Source organism: Geotrypetes seraphini, chromosome 2 (assembly GCF_902459505.1).
Source record: "Geotrypetes seraphini chromosome 2, aGeoSer1.1, whole genome shotgun sequence".
NCBI classification, from domain to species: Eukaryota; Metazoa; Chordata; class Amphibia; order Gymnophiona; family Dermophiidae; genus Geotrypetes; species Geotrypetes seraphini.
In genome coordinates, this window is record NC_047085.1 from 495659282 (window position 1) to 495668840 (window position 9559).

Here is a 9559-nt window from a genome sequence, read left to right on the forward strand (position 1 = left end):
TGAAGAAATTTTGGATACGTTTAAAGTCTTCTGGTGGCGAGACTGGCTGAGGTACTAAATAAAACATAATATACCCTATATCTTTTTCCATATTTGATGGCAAATTAGTTTAACTCTTTTCCAATACAATTAAGAACTAACCCCTCTTATGAGTTTCTGCAAAGGCCTGAAGACCTATTTGTTTGCAAGATCCGTCTCATTCACACCAACAGATGAGCAGATCTTCTGTGTGTTTATGTTTTGATTTTTAATGTAATATTGTAATTCCTGGTTATGGCCAGCTTCTTAACAACTTGGAAACTGCATTGAACTATTGGGGTATATTAGCAATTCATAAATATTTCAATAATTTATATTTATATCCCGTCCTCCCAGAAAGCTCAGGGCAGGTTATGGTGGAACATACACAGCTGCAATAAGCAGAGGGGATCTAGGTACAATACTGTAAGCTACATAGTTATCATATACAGAGGGAAATCTACCTACAATACATGGGGCATACATAGTTTAGGAAGAGGGAACTTAATTAACATAGGGCACAGAATGGTTTCAAAACTAAAGGAACATATCTATAGGTGTATAGAAGCAGTGCAGGATAGTGGAACAACATACTCAAGAGGGGTCCTAAGTATAATATTGTAGGCAACATAGAATACCCTTCTATGACATGTATACGATACTTTATTCTTGCGGAATCACACTATTACTGCCTACAATTTCCATCATCCATCTTTCCCTCCAGCTTCACAACCGTCCCTGTTCCCGCTGCTATAAAGAATCTCCACCTTGTAATGCTACAACCATCATATTGCATATTTAAAACAATAACGCCTATTGCATTATGGGGGGGTTCCAATTCTTTATTCATTTTTTCATCTTACATCAAAAACACAATATTACATCAATTGAATCATACACATCACTTGAAATTCTTTCTATATATTATCTTAAATACATAAATTAACTCCTTCCCCCACCCACCCTTTTCACAAATATTGTAATCAAAAATAGCATACATGTATTATAGTCATAAATATTGATTGAACCTATAAATATATATATATATATATATATATATATATATATATATATATATATATATATATATATATATATACACACACACACAGTATATATATTGCATTATGTTAATGTGTCCTATAAGTTTTTAACAAGTTATAATTTGCCTGAATTTACAAAGATCTTTTAAATGAGGGTTGGTTATATGGAAAAAGACTGTGGGGGATTGAAGCAATATGATGCGGCAGTGAACAGATTATGTCACACTCACACCTTCAGATCAAACCTTAACAAGTGTTTAAAGTGTCCCTTAACGTTTCTTCATAAATGTTGTGGTGTATTTCCCAGCAATAGCATCCTCCCGACCATACAATATAAACCATGCACATTGAATAATCTTATATGTTTGTTGAATTCATAGTAGAGAATGACACGGAGGAAAAAAATTGTCCCCGCGAGCTTGGCCCCATCCCCGCCAACCATCTGATCCCATCTGCACAAGCTTCAAATAGTTTTATACTGAACTTATTTTATTAAAGTATAAAAAGAATATTCTGTACAATTGTCATTTTATAAATCAAAGTTCTATCTGCTGAACTAGAGGAAGAGATCTTCAGCTAACAGGGCTTTGTTTATAAATGTTTATCAACACAACTAATATACTACTTTATCCTAAAGCAAAAAAAAAAAAAAAGAAATAGAAATTTTTTTCTACCTGTGTTGTCTGGTTTCTGCTTTCCTCACATCATTACATTACATTAGTGTTTTCTATCCCGCCAATACCTTTCAGTTCAAGGCAGTTCAAGGCAGTTCAAAAGAGTTGGCCTGGGCATTCCCAGAGCTGATAGATAAAGTGAGCTTACACGAATTGAAGATTAGCATGAGCGATGGGATCTGAGGGAGGGTTTATAAGGTTTTTGTTAGCTCATTTGATAAATTTTTTGAAAAGTATAGTTTTCAGTTCTTTCCCGAATGTTTTGAAGTTGGTCGTCTTGGTCAGTAGCTTGGAGAGGTGGAAGTCTATTTTCGCTGCTCTGATGGCTAGTAGTTCGTCATATAGTTTTTTGCTTTGTATGCCTTTTGCTAGGGGATGGGTGAAGAGAGCCTGTGTTCTCCTTGGTCATTCTCTTCCTTACATCCATTGTTTGCCTTCTCTCTGCCTCTTCCATATGGTATCCGCTCTGTTACTGTGCCTCTCCCTTCCATCTCTCCCTCCACATTGGTCTGGCACCCAACTTCTTCCCTCCGCTCCCCCTATAGTCTGGCATCTCTATCTTCTTCCCTTCCCCAGGTGGTTTTTAGCATCTCTATCCTCCTTTCCTCCTTTCAGATCTGGTATCTGTCTCCCCAATACAGCATGTGCCCTTTTTTCTTTATCCTCTCAGCTCCCCTCTCTCCCCTACCCACTTTCCTTTAGCATCTTCTCCCCTCTCTCCCCTACCCACTAACATGCAGCATCTTCTCCATTCTCTCTCCTACCTACTAACATGTATCTGCTCTTCCCTCCCCTGTGTTCCCTTCTCTTTATACCCATTTCCATGCAACATCTGCTCCTCACTCTCTCCAAACCATTTCCCTTCAGCGTCTGTTCCTCTCTCCCCTCCACTTTCCTTCATGCAGTCCAGGAGACCCCTCCCTCCCAATCACCGTGGTCTGAGCATCTCCCTCCCTTCCTTTCCCGACAATTTTAATTTATTTTGCTTCTGAGCTCCCCGAGCCTATCATGTGCAGCTACCTTAAACTTCTCCTCTGAGGCAACTTCCCCATTTCCAGTAGCGTCTTAGATCCCTGTGATATTTTTTAACATAGTTACAAGGCCTCTCAGTGCTTCCGCAGCAGGTTTTTGGTTTGTTTTTTTTAAACCTATGGCACCATGGAGAAATGGTCCGATTGGCAGTTCAGCACATCAAGATGTTGTCTCAGTCTACCACTGCAAAGCAGAAATATGAAGGATATGCAAAACAAATTATATCCCTTCCCCCCCCCCCAACTTGCGTAGCTAATTAGGAGATGAGTATAAACTGGATTTCCCAGATCCTGTAGGTCTGGGGAATCTGTCCAGCTCTACCAAGGTAGAAGCTGGACCTACCAGAACTTTTGGGAGGTAGAACACATTGGATGCAGCTTTTACCCATCTTAAGGTTGATCCTTTAATGCAGGATGCATTGGATACAGCTCTACCAAGACGGACAAAAGCTGGGGTCTAGAAGCTGATATCTTCTTTCACCGAATATATCAAATCAAGCTCTACTAAGATGGACAAAAGCTGATTTGATTGTTTAGATCAGTGTTTCTCAAACTGTGTGCCCTGAAGAGGTTCCAGAATTCTACTTTATTTTTAAAAATCCCCTTCATAAGTATACGCTAGAATAGATGAAACGTACGTCACATATGCAAGACTGTCAATGTTATGTTTGCGCGCAAAAAGGATACAACCGCCCAGACAAACATAATTCTTTGATGTGATTGGTCCTTGAAAACTAACCTCAAATTAATTTTAGTTGGGTTTTTTTTTTTTAATGCAGTAGTTATCCTAACTTGAGCAACAAAGCAATCAAGGCTTTGTTACCGCTTGGATCTTCAGCTCCGACAGAAATTAAATTTTTAAAAAACCCCAAAAAACAAAAAACCAGCTACAGATGGTAGATGATGAAATGTGTGTTTGCTTGTTGACTATCGAGCCACGTTTTGAGTAAATTTGCACTCAGAAAACAAGCACATCGCATCAATTAGCAATTCTATCTACTTTAGCTTCACCATTGTTACAATCACCCAGACATAGCTTAAACAATTTAATTTTTTTGTTTGTTTAGCAATTTTATAAATTTCAATTTTAATGTGCTGCGAGAAACATTTGCTCCATTTAGAGTGCCAGAGCTAAAAAAAAGTTTTGAGACACACTGATTTAGATAGTCCCTGCTCAAATGAGTTTACAGTCTCCTCTGCAACTCAGTACAGCACTATATATGTCTGGTAGCATTCTAAAAATAATAGTAAGTAGTAGAATCAATGATCTAGATTAACCTACTTAATACAGCTCTCAACATGAAAGGCTTATATACACTGTATTAGAAGACAACAGATAAAGAGACCTGCACTGCCCATCCAGATAAACCCGTAGCATAAGGTTTGATGTGATACTACATGTGCATGCTTTATCTTAATTTGCCTTTGCCATTTTCAGGGCACAGACTATAGAAGTCTGACCAGCTCTAGCCTTGCTCTTCAACTACTGAAGCCATCATTGGAATATCCAGGTCTTTTAAAACTGGCAAAAGGTCAGCTCTTAACAGCACATCCAATTTAGCTTTTTACTTACTGTATTTCCAAGTATGTATCCAGAAGTTTTACATATTTACAACTATACTTCAAAATTTTATTCATACAAACAGAAACAGCTTGGTTCTTCATCCAGAATACACTTTAACTCAATTATGAACACAGCAGGGCTAGATTATAGCAAACCTAAATCATCATATGCTCCAACTGGTGTTAACATTTAATGCTATCAAGACTTTCTAGAAATAAAGCACCAAAAAGGTTGCACCTGCACTTCAGCATGAAAAGTTCTGGTCTGTGAAACAAGCTCTTTTTGATGGATATTTGAAGTGCAACCTTTAGGCAAGTCACATATAAGGTGTAAAAAGCCTTTTGAATGCTGCTATACATTCAATTCTGCAATGTTAAGTAAACCCAAAAACAGAGTGACTATCGGTGTCTTGAAGACTTGAGTACTGCTGTCTAGAATCATTCATTCAATCAGGATCAACTAAGTGGACAATGTAAAAGTGCATCCACTTAAGTTAGTGTCCCCTTCCCGTAAGGGATGCATGACTCAGATTACTTCCATTACAAATACTTTTGGAATATGGAACGCTACCAAGAGTCTGGAATGCTTCTTTAGCAGAATTTGAACAGTATTATCCATTTTGCAGGCAATACATACTGTACATCATTAAGGCTTTTTTTGTACGTTTCCAATTAGATGAGCAAAATTCTCCCTAAAGAATATAATATGGCCAACAGTATAAACTAGAGCTGACCTTTAATTAGAATCGTATACAGATATCACAATGATACATGAATAGGACATAGAAACCCTGAAATATGCACATAAGGGAAGAGATTTGGAGTTAGGGGGTGGAACTATAATGCAGGGCAAACAGCGAAAACCTAGAAATAAGCACAGAAGCAACAGGGAAAAAGCCTAGATATTTACAGTAACACAGCAATATAAGATTCTTAGCTAGAAGGAATCTTAAGGTTAACTGGGATTTAATATACTGCCTCTTTTTCTCTCTTTTCTTAAGAATAGTTTCGCAACACAGACGGCCCCCCCCCCCCCTTGTCAGAAACGCTGGCGGCGGCACGTGGAGCAGCCGAAGCTCAGCCCCCGGCCAGGCCCCGTGCCACCGGATCCTCCGCATTATAAATAGCTTGGCACCCTGGAGAGAAGCTGGAGCAACGCGCCCGGGGAGGGGCCGGAGCCGCAACACCCGCCACCCATCACTGCACCAACGCCAGGCTTTCATGCACCACCCCAGACACGTGCAAGATAGAGAGACACAGTCCCGAGCCCCCCCCCCCCTCCAAGGGGTAACGAGAAGGGTAGAAACACCCTCGCCAGACCCCCCCCCCCTTAAGGCACCGCTCCCTTCCTTAGCTTATGTTCTCAGCCCTCTCCCCCCAGGGAACAGCGCCTCCCCTACCACACCCTGTAGGATCAAAGGCTGCAGTAGGGGACGAGAACCCTCCCTAAACCCTCTGAGGGAGGGCCACTCGCTGTTATCACCGTCACCCAGACACAACAGTCAACTGCACCTCCCGCACAGAATGGAGGGGAGAGAGAAGAATTTCCATAGGTCAGAAGAGGCTCAGCCGCCCAAGACCCTGAAGGAGCGGCCTCAGGCACCGAAACCTCCCCGCGGCAGAGGCGGCAAGACAGCGGCCCCCTCTTTCCCGGGAGTATTCCAGTAGACAACGGGGGGGGGGAGGGGAGGGGGGGAAGGTGTTTTCTGTTCTGTGCAACATTTTTTTTAGCTGGCTTTTCCACTTTTTTTTTTTTTTTTTTACTATATCCAGCATAAGCTAAAAGGCGGCTACCGCAGCCTCATCACAGCGTCTCCAGCCCAATGCCAAACTCTCTCGAGCGCGGCCTCAACTACTTCGAGAAGGAAATAAAAGACAACGCATGCAAGGGCGCACAAGATCAGGCAAAAAAAAAAAGAAACATATTAACAAAAACTTACTGCAGGTTCCCAGGCCTCCAAAACCGACTTAAAACAAACTCGACCATAGATTAGATACTCCACACACAGCCAGCTACTACAGCTGGAACCCAGCACCGACTGCGCAGGCGTGGACTAGTATCGCTCTCGCGCCATATCCAGACAGCTGGCGCTCGACAGACAGTCGCCTAAGCCAATGGAAGTCAGCCGGAGCCCCACCTTCCCGTCCAATCGCGGGCCGGCGGCCGGCTGACCCTTGCGTCTATTAGCAGTCGCCGCGATCCGCCCCGCCCAGGTCCCCACCTGGCTACAGCGTGGGGAGAAGGTCGGATCGCTCGGGTGTCAAAAAGCCAGAGAGTCCGAGGATGGGAAAGAGCTGGCTAGAGTGTCTTAACGTAACTTTATTTAGACCTATACCGCAACGCCGGTAAGGAATTTGTCTGCTGCCGGGCAAGGCCTGAAACGTGTCTACAAAACTTTTATTATCAGAGGTGGCTAGTTGGAAAACCCAATCTTACCCCGTAACTATAAGTTTGACTAGCCCGTAAAAGAGAAAACGCCTGGCGCTCAGCCCTGTTCCTCTCTCTCTCTCTCTGGGCAAAGGTTTTATTGTCCAAAATTCCGTTAGAAAACGAGAGGGGGCGGAGCTGACATTCTCTGTTGGAACGCTCCCAAAGGCTAAAACTGTGCCGCAGCTCTCGGGACCCGGCAAGGATTGTGTAAAATCAGCGCTTGACGTCACCGCGGTCTCTGCGGGGAGGGGGAGGGGGTGGTCTGTCTCCTCACGAAGGAGACCAATAGGGTGCGGTTGTGCTCTCGAGTCTAGCTGGCGGTAGCAGAGGGGTTATATGGTCAACGTTTTGGGCCTCTGCTATTATTATTATTATTTTTTTTTTTTAACATACCATTAAAACCGCTATACCACACCCATAATCCTTTGAGTGGTCCAAATGGTTACAACGGGGACCCTACGCCTCTCTTCACTCAACCTGGAGTCTCGCACAAAAAAAAAAAAAACCCACATCCGTCCCGCTTTCCGCTTCTCTCGATTGGTTGGAACTGCTCGCCGCGCCCGGCTGTTGAAATCTCATTGGCTGGCCCTCCCTAAAGAAGCCGGCGGGCGTGACCTGGGGGATGTTCAGATGAGTGAGTTTTTAGAAGAGCTCAGGCGCGTTTTAATTCTTCGCTAAACTGCCTCTTACTCAAGTAAATTGCTAGCTAAATAAGTTTTAAAAAGCAATCTTAGGCTAAACATGGAAATATTAACCCTGAAGGGCAGCAAACCAGTTAGGTTTTTAGGGTGCCTGTAATGAACGTGCTTTTGTGTTATTTGTATCCAATTAAGGAAGTGCATGCAAATCTCTTCTTATAGAAACTGATGGCAGATGAAGATTATACAACCCATCAAATCTGCCCATCCTTATCAACTTCTTCAACTGTAAATTACTTCCTTTTCTTTATAAATCACTTCTAATTTTGGATGGGCACCAGATTTTTTTTTTCTCAGCCTTCACACTCTTCCTACTCCTCTGGCACACACCCCAACTCAAAATATAAATATTTTAGCTAATGAGGATTCCCAAGGTTTGTCAGTTGAAGACTTCCTCAAAAGGTGGCCAGAACTCCTTTTTACCAAGCTTGGCAGACAGCAGTAATGTCCATGAGGCACCAACACCAGCACCCCATGACTGCAGAGCTTGGTACAACAAAGAAAGGGGGAGATCTAGACCACTGGGGAAACTCTGGACCATGGGAGGGAGGAAGGGATGAATTGCTGAATGGGGGGAGGGGTAAGAGGCAGATATTGCACGGAGGGAGAGCGGGGCAAGAGAGGCAAGGTGCTGTGGGGGAGAGAGACAAGACAGGGAGAGGTGCTGCTTGGAGGAAGAGGGGCAAAAGAGGGATAGATGCTGCATGTGGGGGGAAGAGCAATACAGAGACAAATGTGGATGGGATAGAGGGAGAGAAATGTTGGGCCCAGGGTGCAAGAGAGAGCTACTTTTCAGAGGCAATTTTATTTTTTGTCTATTTTTTTGTTGTTGTTTGCTTAGTCTGATTTCCTGTTGCCTTGCTAAGAAGTGTTTTGCAGTGGTTGGAGCTACAGCCTCGGCATCCTGAAGTTGTGGGTTCAAATCCCACACTGCTACTTGTAACCCAGGGCAACTTACTTAATCCCCATTGCCCCAGGTATATTAGATTTATATTTATTTATTCAATTTTCTATACCATTCCCCCAGGGGAGCTCAGAACGGTTTACATGCATTTATTCAGGAACTCAAGCAGTTTTCCCTGTCCTGGCAGGCTCATAATCTATCTAATGTACCTGGGGCAGTGGGGGGATTAAGTGACTTACCCAGGGTCACAAGGAGCAGCGTGGGATTGAACCCACAACATCAGAGTGTTGAGGCTTTGCTTAACCACTGCGCCACACTCGCCTCACAGAGTGGGAGCCCACCAGGACAGTTAGGGAAAAATGCTTGAGTACCTGAATAATTTGTAATCTGCATAGAATTGTAGGATATGCAGAATATAAATTATTCAAAATTACTACTATCGTTATCTCCTGTATTGTGCTGGGGAAGGCCACTGTAAGTGTCCTGCATAAATATGCCACCCCCACCTTCTAGTTTAAACACCAAGAAACATATTGCCTGAATTTCTCAACAAGGATTATTTTATTTGCCATAGTAAGATGCAGCTCATCATTGCAATATAGTCTCTTGTTTTTCCCCATCTTATTATGTATCTAAAGCCTTCTTGATGACACCAGGCTCTGAGCCACCTATTGAGATCTCAGTATTTAGTACTCTTTCCTCTCCTTTTTCATATTAGGCAGTACTTCCAAGAAAGCTACATCTTTACAAAAGGCTTTAATCCCTCCCTCAGCTCTCAAAAAGCTTTCTGCGCTGCAAGTTGGGTATTGTTGTCTAGGTCATTTGCTCCCAAGTGGATAACAGCAGCTTTAGAATTCTTAGTTCCTTCCCTAATTATAGACAGTATTTGTCTGGTATTACTGGTAGCCAAGAATCCTGGGAGACACTTCACTATTTTAGACTCCTTGTCTTGTGTTCCGAGGTTAATGCCTCTGATGATGGAATCCCCTAACAGCAATAATTTTCTGGATTTAGCTTTCTTATTTTTCCTTTGGGGGTGCTTTTCTTCATGAGTTGCCTTCACTGTTTCTGGTTCCATCTCAATTCTTTCTTGAGCATTGTAATGCTCTAATGGAGCAAAATAATTCTGTAGGTGCAGTTGTGAGGGTGGATGTTTCTGTGTCACATGTCGCAGTCTACATGATCCTACTGTGATCC

General features: G+C 42.7%; 1 protein-coding gene across 12 annotated transcripts in view; it reads right to left on the reverse strand.

Moving 5' to 3' along the window:
• The window catches only part of MAP4 (microtubule associated protein 4), a 421944-nt gene extending 414713 nt beyond the window's left edge, over positions 1-7231 (reverse strand). For 5 of the 12 annotated variants that reach the window (XM_033931952.1, XM_033931958.1, XM_033931957.1 and 2 more), the window contains exon 1: positions 6270-6672. The gene's annotated coding sequence lies outside the window, so the exon portion shown is untranslated. Of the gene's footprint in view, positions 1-6269; positions 6677-6766; positions 6999-7153 lie in introns of those variants that run through there. The other 7 variants (XM_033931948.1, XM_033931947.1, XM_033931950.1 and 4 more) reach the window with 7 other exon arrangements.
• Between the last annotated feature and the right edge of the window lie 2328 nt (positions 7232-9559).